We start from the raw sequence: 12,591 nt of genomic DNA, 5'->3' as shown, positions 1-12,591 counted from the left end.
TGGAGTTTTTGGTCCTGTTTTCTTTCCTTCCTGGTGGGCCAAGATCTTCCTGAAATGGCTGCTCTAAGACAATCATCCCATTTCTGCACACTTGGCCGGCCTGTCTTCTTGGGGATCCCTCCCCCACCCATCCATTGCTATGCCACATCATTTAAAATTGTGCTTCACTGTGTCTTTAGAATACATTCATTCAATAGTATTTATTTCATTCAATAGTATTTATTGAGCGCTTACTATGTGCAGAGCACTGTACTAAGCGCTTGGAATGAACAAGTCGGCAACAGATAGAGACAGTCTTCTGCTGGGCCGCTTTTCTACACTTACCCTAATTTGGCTCAGCTCCAGCTGTTGTTTGGGCATGTGTCATCTGTAGTACAGTGCTCTGCACAGAGTAAAGCGCTCAATAATTGATTGAATGAAATCCATACTCCTCATAAGGTGTGAGGTGATGGGCATTACTTCGATGTTGGCGATTTGTGTTCTAGAACTTCACTCCCTGTGATTTGGTTTTGCCACTTGATGACAAGTAATAATAATTGTTTATGGTATTAGTTATGTGCTTATTATATGTTAAGCACTGTATTAAGCACTGGGTTAGATAGATGATAATCAAGTCCCACATGGGGCTCACAGACTAAGTAGGAGGGAGAACAGGTATTGAATCCCCAATTTACAGATGAGGGACATGGGGCATCAAAAAGTCAAGTAACTGGCCCAAGGTCACACAGCAGGCAAGTGGCAGAGTCAGGATTAGAGCCCAGGTCCTCTAACTCCCAGTCCTGTGCTCTTTCCGCTAGGCCACTCTGTTTCTTACAGGTAGGTGAAGGCCCTGTTCATCTTCAGTTTTGTCTGAATCTTGATACTATACTGGGGTCACATTCTGTTGGTAATCTTCCCAAACCCCAAACTAGCCTTCCTAATTCAGTTTTCTACCTCCTTGTCTGTCCTTACACTTAGACAAAGTGCTTCCAAATTGATGCCAGCACTCAACCCTGGGTCGCTGATACTGACCCTTGGCTTGATTAGTATTTGACAGGTAGAGGCGGTACCTAACCTGAGTCTTCTTCTGACCAACTGTCAATCCACAATGCTTTGCTTTTTCTGCCAAGGGCTTTTTTAAAAAATCTGCTGGTCTTCTTGTGTGTGTTTCCCAAGCACAGTCGCAGCCTACAGGAGCTCTTGTGTAAGTCACTCAAGGACCACTGATGATGCTACCGGACTGTGGAGGCCAGAGGGTTTCCAGAAAAAAGGAATCACACCCTGAGAGCAGCTTCCAGACCCTTTGTTGCACCCTCGAGAACGGCTGTGGATGTAGAATGCTGGGAAGGCTGTGGTGGCCGCTGTGGTGGGGCACCGTGGCCGCAGTTTGTGACTCTTGGATTCAGAGTCATGAGGAGCCTGAAACTTCCGTTCCCCTAGCCACAGTACCCTTGTTTTTATTTGGGGTATTTGTCCTTGTCGTTTACATCATTTTAGTGTTTTTATTTCATCTCTTATGTGCCTGTCACTAGTCCTTCCTCCCCACATTCTTAGAGTGTGAGCCCCTAGAGGGTCGTGGCTAGGTCACACCTGAGTATAATTTCCCGGTGCTCTGCAAAGTAAGCGTTGAATAAATACTACTACTATTACTGTATCAAATAGGTCAACAGGACTGGACCTGACAAGGCGTGACAAGGCCTCTCCATTTCCAATGCTGCCACAATACCACTGTGGCCTAGTTTTAGCTCCCTCCTCAAACCCACTTCCCCCACTTCCACTATCTCTTGCCCCTAATGAAATGGCATATGCTTTATTGATAAAATTGAAACAATAGGCATGATCTCCCTAAAATCTTCCCTGTTCCTCTCTGGTCCCCTCTCTGACTCTCCTGCCTAACCGGCAGTATCTCAAGAGATCTCCTGCCTCCTCTTAAAATTCACCCCCTCCACCTGTGTCTCTGACCGCCATCCCTTCACACCTTACCAAAACACTTTCCCCTTCTTCCCTTCCTGAGCACCATCTTTAACTGTTCACTCTCCAGTGGCTTCTTCCCCACTGTTGTTAATAATACCAATATGCCCCATCCTAAAAAAAAAAGCCCACCTTGACCCTGTAGCTCCCTCCAGTTATCGCCCCATCTCCCTCCTACTATTCCTCTCTATCTCCTTGAGTGAGTTGCCTACACCTGCTGCCTGCTTAACCCCCGCCAATCTAGCTTTCAGCCTCTTCACTCCATGGAAACTGCCTTCTCTAAGGTCACCAATGACCTCCTTCTTGCCAAATCCACTGACCTCTACTCAATTTTAATCATCTTCAACTTTTCCATGGACTTCGACACTGTGGATCACCCCCTTCTCCTGTAAAAATGATCTAATCTTTGCTTCACTGATGCCATCCTCTCCTGGTTTTCCTCCTGTCTTTCTGGCCATTCCCATCTCAGTCTTTTTCACAGGCTCCTTCTCTGCCTCCTACCCTCTAACTGTCGCAGTCTCTCAAGGCTTACATCTGGGTCCCCTTCTATTCTCTATTCTCCATCTACAACCACTCCCTGGAGAACTCAGTTTCTTTCATGCTTTCAACCACCTTCTCTACATGGCTGATTCCCAAATCCAACCCTTCAGTTCTGATCTCTTCTCTGAAGGCTCCCATTTTCTTCTGCCTTCAGGATATCTCTACTTGAATTTTCCACCCCTCAATTCCTTAAATACAACATGTTGAAAAAAGAGCTTCTCATTTTCCCACCAAAACCCTGTCATCCCCCTGACTGTCCCATCACCACAGACAACACCACTATTCTCCTTGTCTCATAAGTCTGTAACCTTGGCAGACAGTAAGCGCTCAATAAATACTATTGAGTGATTTGCATCTTGATAGACTTTTCATGATGGCCAAGTTTTTTTAGTCATTGCGAGAAACCAAATCTACTCTTGGTGTCAAATGTTAAAGGTACCATATAATGGTGTCGATGGTGTTCCCTGTATTTCTCAACTACAAGTGGCAGGATCAGATCACCAACAGTGAAGTCAGTTGAGCAACACTGAGTCTATGATCATAGAAGCAGCATGGCTCAGTGGAAAGAGCTCGGGCTTTGGAGTCAGAGGTCATGGGTTCGAATCCCAGCTCTGCCACTTGTCAGCTGTGTGACTGTGGGCAAGTCACTTAACTTCTCTGTGCCTCAGTTACCTCATCTGTCAAATGGGGATTAAGACTGTGAGCCCCACGTGGGACAACCTGTTTCCCTTGTGTCTACCTCAGTGCTTAGAACAGTGCTCTGCACATAGTAAGCGCTTAACAAATACTAACATTATCATAGCCATGCACCTTGGCCCATTAAATAAATGGCTGATAGTAGGCTCCCCAAACAGTGGAGACACAGGAAGCTGGAGTCACTCTTTGCACTGTCTCTGTTCTGTCCTGGCCAGCCTCTGTCTTAGCCAGAAATGGTTTCTCCAGAACCCCCTCCTACCCCAGCCTCAGTGGGAACAGGAGTTATGCCCCTGCTGACCAGGGACTCAGCAGAGAAGGATTTCCCCTTCAAGCCTCAGTTACTTTTGCTTGTCTCCTCCTAACCTGGGTGAGTTTGGGTTTCTCCCTACCCTCTCCCACCCCCTTGTCCTCCTGTCCACTTCCATGATCCTGTACATGTATGCACATGACCACCTCTAAGACCCCAGGACTCATTTTTCCCTGGGTCCACCCCCATAGTCCTCCCTGACCTGCTGTTATATTTGAAATGAAAAGTGGATACTCCTGATAATGTTTATGAAGGGGGGATTGGTTCCTAAACACCAAGGATAGCTACCCTAATTTTACCAAAGGATTTCAGAATTGTCTACCCATACAATTCTACACGAGTGCTAAAATGACATTACTAAATATCGAGTCAGAGAGGTTCCACAATCAAGTGGCCGGCTCCTACTATATATGAAGTAAAATGGACTTGCCACTCCTCCCTGGGGGCTTCACCTGGTGATCAGTTAGCCCTCCTCAACCCCCCCGTCTTAATACTCTGGGTTAAGAAAAACGCGTCTAAATACTCACTGTATTGGATACTATACTATAAAGAGGCACACACACTCACCTTTTTATCCTATATCATGGCACACTATGTACAAACAGGCTTGCATTGTCAGAAACACTTTCCCTAGATCGCTATCAGTGTGCTAGTGAGAGAATGTTTTGTAGCAGAACTGAGGGGACATATAACGGCACTACCCAAAAGTCTTGGAGAAAGCAATAGTTGGCTGGAGGGTTCCAGGAATAGGACCTGGACCTGCACCAACTAGCAACAGTGCTTCATGAACAGAACAGCAGGCAGAACAGAGATGGCAGTATCCATTTTAATTCGATTTATTCAAAACACTCAGCCTCAGTTAAAGCTTAATGTCAGGAATGCCATCAGTTTTCCGCATGGGTTTAAATCCAGAAGTTTTAATTCCCACTACAACCCAGCCTGCACACTTCGCTCTTCTATTGCTAAACTTCTCACTGTACCTCGATCTTGTCTACCTCACTGCCGACCCCTCACCCATGTCCTGCCTCGGGCCTGGAATGCCTCCCCTCCTCATATCCAACAGACAATTACTCTCCCCCCTTTCAAAGCCTTAAGGCACATATCCTCCAAGAGGTCTTCCCTGACTAAATCCTCCTTTTCTCATCTCCCACTTCCTTCTGGGTCAACATGACTTGCTCCCTTTATTCAACCCCCTTCGTAGCCCCACAGTACTTAAATACATAGCTAATTTATGAAGGGAAGCAGCGCGGCCTAGAGGCAAGAGCATGGGCTTGGGAGTCAAAGATCATAGGTTCTAATCCTGGCCCTGCCACTTTTCTGCTGTGTGACCTTGGGCAAATCACTTAACTTCTCTATACCTCAGTTACCTCATCTGTAAAATGGGGATTAAGACTGTGAGCCCCACATGGGACAACCTGATTACCTTGTATCTACTCCAGTGCTTAAAGCAGTGCTTAGCATGCAGTAAGTGCTTAACAAATGTCATTATGATTATTACTATCAATAATAAATTATATTATTTCATAATTATTTAAATCACTATAATTTATTTATATTAATATCTGTCGTCCCCCCACTTTCGACTGTAGAGCTCACTGTGGGCAGGGAATGTGTCTTTTTATTACTTTATTATACTCTCCCAAGCACCTGATATAGCGCTCTGCACACAGTAAGTGCTCAGTATTCATTCATTCAATAGTATTTATTGAGAACTTACTATGTGCAGACCACTGTAATAAGCGCTTAGAATGTACAGTTCAGCAACAGATAGAAACAACCCCTGCTCAATAACGGGCTCACAGTCTAAATGACGGGCTCACAGTCTAAACGACGGGCTCACAGATTACATGAATGAATGAAACCTTTTTGAGGAAAACTTAATTAAGGAGGGGGAGGCAGGCAGATGGGCAATTGGACTGATTGACAAAAATGCAATGCAAACCAAGGAGTCCAATTGGGAGACTTAAACAAACCTGAAAAGTAAAAAGGGAGCCAGACTATTCTGCCTGTGCACCCAAGTGAACTTAAGTCTGTTAGCAGATAAGAAAACCTATTAAAATTACGCAGAGGAAACATTTCCAAACACTCCCTGGAGTTATGCATAGTAATTAAAGAGGGACTACTTTCAAATCCTCTGCCTGATTCAATGGTTTAATCCATTCAAAGACAACTCTAAGCAACAAAGTAAAGAAGTTGATGGAGCAAAATAATTGTTAGGGATGCCTGTAATCATCCAATATCATTAAATGGATTTTATGTGGACCAAATTGGCAAATCAAGTCTCCCCAGATCACTCATGGATAGTTGCTAATATAACTCCTAAACTATCCTTGCTCAAAGAGTAACGGCATGAATGAACAATTTAGAATCTGACAATGCATCCTAGCATGTTTTATCTGGTGCAACATAGTCATCTGTATTTAGAAAATACGGTCATGTTTCCATCCCCCTCAAAAAGCCCTGTGATGATTCATACTGAGATATTTTTGAAACACGATTCTTCACTTTCAAATCCAGTTACTTTCAGATCAATTCTTGAAGAAAGGAAGGCTAGGTAAACCAATTTACAGAGTCATTAGAAGTGGAGGTTTCCCCTTCGGTTAACATTTGGACATGCTCCCAAAATCCATCGTACCCAAGACCACGTTTGTGAATAGGGAGATATTTGAGAATGTAATACTTGAGAGAAACTTCATAAAGTGAGAAAAGATTGTGAAACTTTGGAGGGAAAGCAAGTATGAAAAAGAATGGGGGAAAGGTTAAAAATTATATTTGGGATAGCACCCAGAGAGATTTTCTCTCTTTCTCCGGAGGACCTTGTGTGGGACTATGATGTAGAACGTTTTGTACAGGAAACTTTTTTTTTTGCTTAGCTGCTTCTATTGCTACCATTCGTGAAGTGCAAGTCACTTAACTTCTCAGTGCCTCAGTTTCCTCATCTGTAAAATGGAAATTAAATACCTGTTTTCCCTCTCTCTTGGACTGTGAGCCCCATATGGGACAGGGCCTGTGTCCATTCTTATTGACTTGTAGCTACCCCAGAGTACTTGACACGTAGAAAGCACTTAGACACCATAAGTAATTAATTAATGCTCTTTTCAGGTTCATCTTTCCCATTTAGGCAAGTCAGATAATCCCTCTGTGCCTCAGTTTCCTCTTTGGTAAAATGGGTACCACCTACCTCTTGCTACCTCACAGAGATATTGTGAGATTAAAATGAGATTGTTCATGTAAGAGTGGAAAAATAAAACCCCCAACAAATTCAAGGTGTTTTCATTATTGTTATTATTACATAGCCATGTGAATGGGTTGCAAGGTTACTTCATAAAACTGGTAGATCCCTGACCACAGAATCTGTAAATCCAGTGGGAACTCAAAGAAACACTAGCCTAAGGGACACTCATAGGAAGTTTTGATCTCTCTACCACAAAGTAGGCTTTTAGGGACCTAATGAATCTTGTTCCTACATGTCACACAACTTAAGAGGAAATGAAAGCCATCTTGGGTTGGTGCAGCCCATCAGACACCTCAGCCTCTGTCTTCTGACATATCAGGAGATGAAGGCCCCCCTAGCATAACGCCACATAGAAGCAATGCCAAGAACCTTCTTGGCACCAGCCAAAGACACATCAGAATCCCTCAAGGCCTCATGCAGGCAAAGGGGTCTTCTCCCTGCTGGCCCATTGTCATCCACACAAGAAGGAACACTACCAATCATGAGATCCTCATCCCCAAAACCAGATGGGAGATTTCTCGACAGGTTCGGGTACTGTGCATGTCTCAGAAAAGCAAGAAGCAGATCCCAGGCTTCCAGGCTGAGCACTGCTGGAGCATCAGACCTTTCCTGGGAGAACAGTGCTCGGCACATAGTAAGCGCTTAACAAATACCAGCATTATAAAGCAATGCCAAGATGAGGCATTGTTTTGGGGTGGATTGGTGGGGGGAGGGGTAAAGGGGGAGGAAGAGGGTCCCCAGATTCCTCAAGTACTACTATGCCTTCGGGAATTTGAGGACAAACATAAAAAATCTAGAAATAAAAAAGGCATATTTCAGGTCGAGGGGTGGGAAGGGTCTAGTCTTTTTGAGCTAGGAGGAAAAAACTATGTAAATTCCAACCAGGGATATGCCTGCACAGCCCACAAAAAATCCAGATCATTCAAATTACTTTGAGTTGAATTTTCTAGAAGGTTTATCTAAAAGTAGAGTGGATTGCCCCTGTTTGGGTCGTACCTGTAGAGTTTCCAGTACTCTACTAGTCTCTATTATGGAAGGGAGAGCCAAGCAGAGGCATACCCATTCCATTCCTAGCTTGGGCAGTGGTTAGCGAGTGGAAGGCAATCTGCTACAAGTCAAAACTCACTTGTGCTGGGCAGCAGCAGCAGCATGAGAGAGAGTTGAGGGCAGAGACTCAAGTTTATCGCCCAGAAGGAGACAACGGTAAACCACTTCCATATTTTTTACCAAGAAAACTCTCTGGATACACTACCAGAACGACTGCAGATGGAGGTAGGGGATTCTGGGAGAGATGTGTCCATGGTGTGGCTATGGGTCAGAGATGATTGGACAGCGTAAGACAAGACAAGAGTGGATTGGGGGATGCAGAGGTTAGAGGTAACCCGATAATTCAGACTAAAGTTTATTTGGGATCAACCTAGTTCAAAAAAAAAAAGAAAGGAAAAATTGAGGATCAATGCTGATTGAATTTTCTGACACACAACCCAGGTTCATAGGTCAAATAAGGTTTTCCAAGTCCCCTCTCCTAACCAACCACATTTTGAGGTAAGTCAAGAGAAGGGATGGAGGAAAAAGAGAAACTTTACATAATATCTCTGTATTGCTACCTGGGTACCAGCTTCCTGGAAAAATAAAAGCAACACAAGTTGATGAAAAGAGCATGAACAACAAAGTTAAAATGAAAAAGGAACCTATGTGACAAAGCAGAATTCTGTACTAGAAGAGTCATTCATTACTAGAGATAGATATAACAGTTCTGGGAGGGTGAGAGGCACTCACTATGCCCATCACAGAGAAAGGGATCAGAAGAGAAATAATTAATTAAAAGAATTAATTCCTCAGTGGAAATTGACAGTGGCACCCTCTGGACAAGGCAGGTAGGCTTTCTAGTGATCTCAGAGCCATCTTTCCTTCGACACTAAGCAGAGGGGAAATCCTAGGGTGGATGTGAGCAGGGTGGCCCTGGTGGAAAGAGCATGGGCCTGGGTATATCAGGGGACCTGAATCAGAGGACATGGATTTTCATCTTGGATCTGTCCCATGCCTCTTGTGTGATCTTGGACTAGTCACTTAACTTCTCTGTGCCTCAGCTACCTTATCTGTAAAATACGACTTAGATTGTGAGCCTTGTGTGGAACAGGTACTGAGTCGGACCTGCTTATCTTGTATCCTCTGCAGCATTTAGAACAGTGCTTTATTCTTATTAAGCATGTAACAAGTACCACAATTACTCTTACTATCATTATTATTTACACCATCCCCCCGTAATGTCGCACCTGGAGAATTTCCAGTACTCTTCCAGTTTCAACTTTGGCAGAGAGAATCAAGCAGTGGCATATCCATTCAATTCCTAGCTTGGGCTGTGGCTAATGAGTGGAAGGCAATCTGCTATAGAGTCACCTGTGCTGAGCCACAGAGGCATGGGAAAGAGTTGAGGGAAGACAATGGTAAACCACTTCGGCATTTTGACCAAGAAAACTCTATGGAAACATTGCCAGAATGAACGCAGATGGAGATGGGACATTCTGGGAGAGATGTGTCCATGGCACTGCTATGGTCGGAGACGACTCGACGGCATAAGACAAGACCCCATCCCCAATTTCTCTTTGACGAGAAGAAAAAGGAACTGAATGAGATACATATTAACTGGCTGGATTTCAATCATTCAATCGTATTTATTGAGCGCTTACTGGGTGCAGAGCAGTGTACTAAGAACTTGATCCCTGCAGTGCCTCAAAACACCCTAAGAATCAGGTTTTCACCCATATGGGGGAAAGGGACACTTGACTTTCAAGCATAATGGCTTGAAACGGAGGTCATTTTTCAGTGCCCGTGTTTTAAGAAATCTGTATTTTGAGCCGTTTGGGACCAACTGGGATCTTCAGGGCTTGAGCAGAAAAGACTCCCCCTGGCTCCCCCCTGACTCCCACCACTAATGGGCCAAAGGGATATCCTCATCCAGATCCAGTCAGAGGGTGCTGGGCATCCAAAAATGGATATGGCCAGACTTTTCTAGAAGCACAGTCATGGTGATTCTCCCATTTGGTTGCTTCTCTCCAGGGGGGCTTGGAGATGGGGAGAGAAGTAAACCGAGCAGTGTGGGCTGTGCCAGGGCTAGACAGACCCTTGCTTGTCAGTGACTCAGCCAGTGCACAGACGATCAGTATCGTCATCTAGTTGGCTGGGTGCATTACACCAGGAGGGATGGGAGTGGGAAGATGAAAGACATCCAGATTCCTCTGTGTCCCAGTTAATACCTTTCCCTTGTGAAATAGGAGAATCATGTCCCCTCTGTGTTCTCAAGGAAGATGGGAGCTCATTTTTCTTCAAAAGGAAACCCAGTTCTAAGTGGCGATGCCTAGGACCTCGTTCCTTTGGAGCCCAGTTTGGTTAAGGATCAGACTTGAGCTCCAGGGGAACAGGTCCAGGTGAGGCAGAGCCTGGAGGGCTTAGTGGATAAAGCAAGGGCCTGGGAGTCAGGAGGACCTGGGTTCTAATCCCAGGTCCAACACAAGTCTGCTGGGCGACCTAGGGAAAGTCCCTTAACTTCTCTGTGCCTCAACTACCTCACCTGTAAAATGGGGAAAAGTGTGTGAGCCCCAGGGGGGACTGTGTCCAACCTGATTAATTTGTATCTACCTCTGAGCTTAGAACAGTGCTTGGCACATAGTAAGCACTTAACAAATACTATAATTATTATTACTAGACTGGTTTTCACCCAACTTTAGAGGCCCAGGAACTGGGCCAGGCCACCTGGAGGGTTCAGATCTCATCAAGGCAGGAACTTCAGAGTCGCAATTAGGCTCAAAGGACACAACTTCACAGCCCTCTAAGTCTAGAGCCGTTTCATTCAATCGTATTTACTGAGTGCTTACTGTGTGCACAGCACTGTACTAAGTGCTTGGGAGAGTACAATGTAACTGTAAACAGACATATTCCCTGCCCACAATGAGCTTACACTCTAGAAGATAGCATAGCTCAGTGGAAAGTGCCTGGGCTTCGGAGTCAGGGGTCATGGGTTTGACTCCCGGCTCTGCCACTTGTCAGCTGTGTGACTGTGGGCAAGTCACTTAACTTCTCTGTGCCTCAGTTACCTCATCTGGAAAATGGGGATTAACCGTGAGCCTCACGTGGGACAACCTGATTACCCTGTATCTACCCCAGTGCTTAGAACAGTGCTCGGCACATAGTAAGCGCTTAACAAATACCAACATTATTATTATTATTCTAGTTTAGAGGAGACTGGATCCACTGCCCTGGTCCTGCCCTGTGCTCTGGACTGTAAATTCATTTTGGCAGGGAATGAATCTGTTTATTATTATACTGTACTCTCCCAAGCACTTAGTACAGTGTTCTGCACACAGTAAGTGCTCAATAAATACTGCCCGACAGACTAACTCTGGGGCTGAGCTAGAGCCAAACAGGCTTCTGAGAGAGGAGGAATTGAGGGGAGGAAGCACTATTGGACTCAGGTCCTGCATTCCCAGGCACAGTTCCAGCAAGGAATATAAACTTAAACCCTTCAACTCTACGAAGCAGGTGTTATCACTGCATGAGAAGGAAACAGGATACAGGTCTTATCAAATTCCGTTTTCGATAAATTCAGGAGTAAGATGACTGAAAACAGAGATCACTAGCTTAACCCCTCGCTTACTCCTGCCAGAGTACAGGTCAGTGATGACGCCTGGACAGCTGGGAGGGCGACTAAGGGGATGGAGGGGGCTGGGTCACGTAAACCCAGAAAGTTACAGCTTGCTCTTGGATTCTACCCTTTCGGAATTTTGCAGCACTCTGGAGTTACAGGAACTTTAGCATTTCAGTGACCCAGCTGACCAAGCAGAAAGTCTATCCTGGTTCTAATTCCAGCTCTACCACTTGCCTGCTATGTGACCTTGGGCAAATCACTTAACTTCTCTGTGTTTCAGTCTCCTCATCTGTAAAATGGGGGTTCAATACCTGTTCTCCCTCCTACTTAAACTGCAAGCCACTTGTGGGACAGGGATGGTGTCCCACCTGATTATCTTCCATGTGAACCTCACATGGGACAGGGACTGTGTTCAATCTGATTTGTTTATATCCACCCCAGGGCTTAGTACACTGTCTGGCACATAGTAAATGCTTAACAAACACCAAAAGTATTATTACTCCAGTGTTTGTCATAAACCTAGGTACATAGCATGTGCTTAGCAAATATCACAGCTATTATTAAGATAAAAACAGTAACTTGACCAAAATGTCCATTGCTCCTGACACTTGAGTGTGCAGCTCTGATGAACAATCAATCAATCGTATTTATTGAGCGCTTACAGTGGGCAGAGCACTTTACTAAGCACCTGGGAGAGTACAATAGAACAATATAACAGAGTTGGAAGACACATTCCCTGCCCACAAAGAGCTTACTCTCTAGTGGGGGAGACATTGATACAAATAAATAAATTACAGATATGTACATAAGTACTGCGGGACTCAGGCACAGAGAGGAGGAATAAAGGGAGCAAATGAGGGCGACACAGAAGGAAGTGGGCGTGCTACCGCTGGGCTGGCAGGGAGAGAAGGAAAACAGCACGGGTGCCCTGCGTGGGTGTCTCTGGCAGCTCAGAGGAGGTTTGGAGGAGGAAGATTTGAGGAGGAGCAGCCCCCTGAGTTCTCGGGGCTGGCTGGCAACACAAAACTCACCACGGGAAGTTGCGGGGGAGTTTGAGCAGGTCCTGCTCAGCTTTGCTGCTGAGGAGCATCTGCGTTGTGAAATGGGCACCTTGGGGCAGATCGCCAATGGTCCTGGGCCAATGTTCCTTAGCCAAAGGTGGGCAGCAGGGGTAGGCTGCTGCGTAGCCTGTATTTAGGCTGCATGGCTGGAATTCAG

At 45.2% G+C, this 12,591-nt stretch overlaps 1 non-coding gene across 1 annotated transcript; it reads left to right on the top strand.

Moving 5' to 3' along the window:
* The first annotated feature begins 7,706 nt into the window (after window positions 1-7,706).
* Window positions 7,707-7,844, top strand: LOC114814100. Its single transcript, XR_003761842.1, has one exon. It is a non-coding gene; the product is annotated as a small nucleolar RNA SNORA7 (small nucleolar RNA).
* The last annotated feature ends 4,747 nt before the right edge of the window (window positions 7,845-12,591 follow it).

The sequence above is a fragment of the Ornithorhynchus anatinus genome, chromosome 8 (genome assembly GCF_004115215.2).
Source record: "Ornithorhynchus anatinus isolate Pmale09 chromosome 8, mOrnAna1.pri.v4, whole genome shotgun sequence".
Taxonomy (NCBI): domain Eukaryota; kingdom Metazoa; phylum Chordata; class Mammalia; order Monotremata; family Ornithorhynchidae; genus Ornithorhynchus; species Ornithorhynchus anatinus.
The sequence above is the reverse complement of the archived record's forward strand: the minus strand, read 5'-3'. Positions and strand labels throughout refer to the sequence as shown.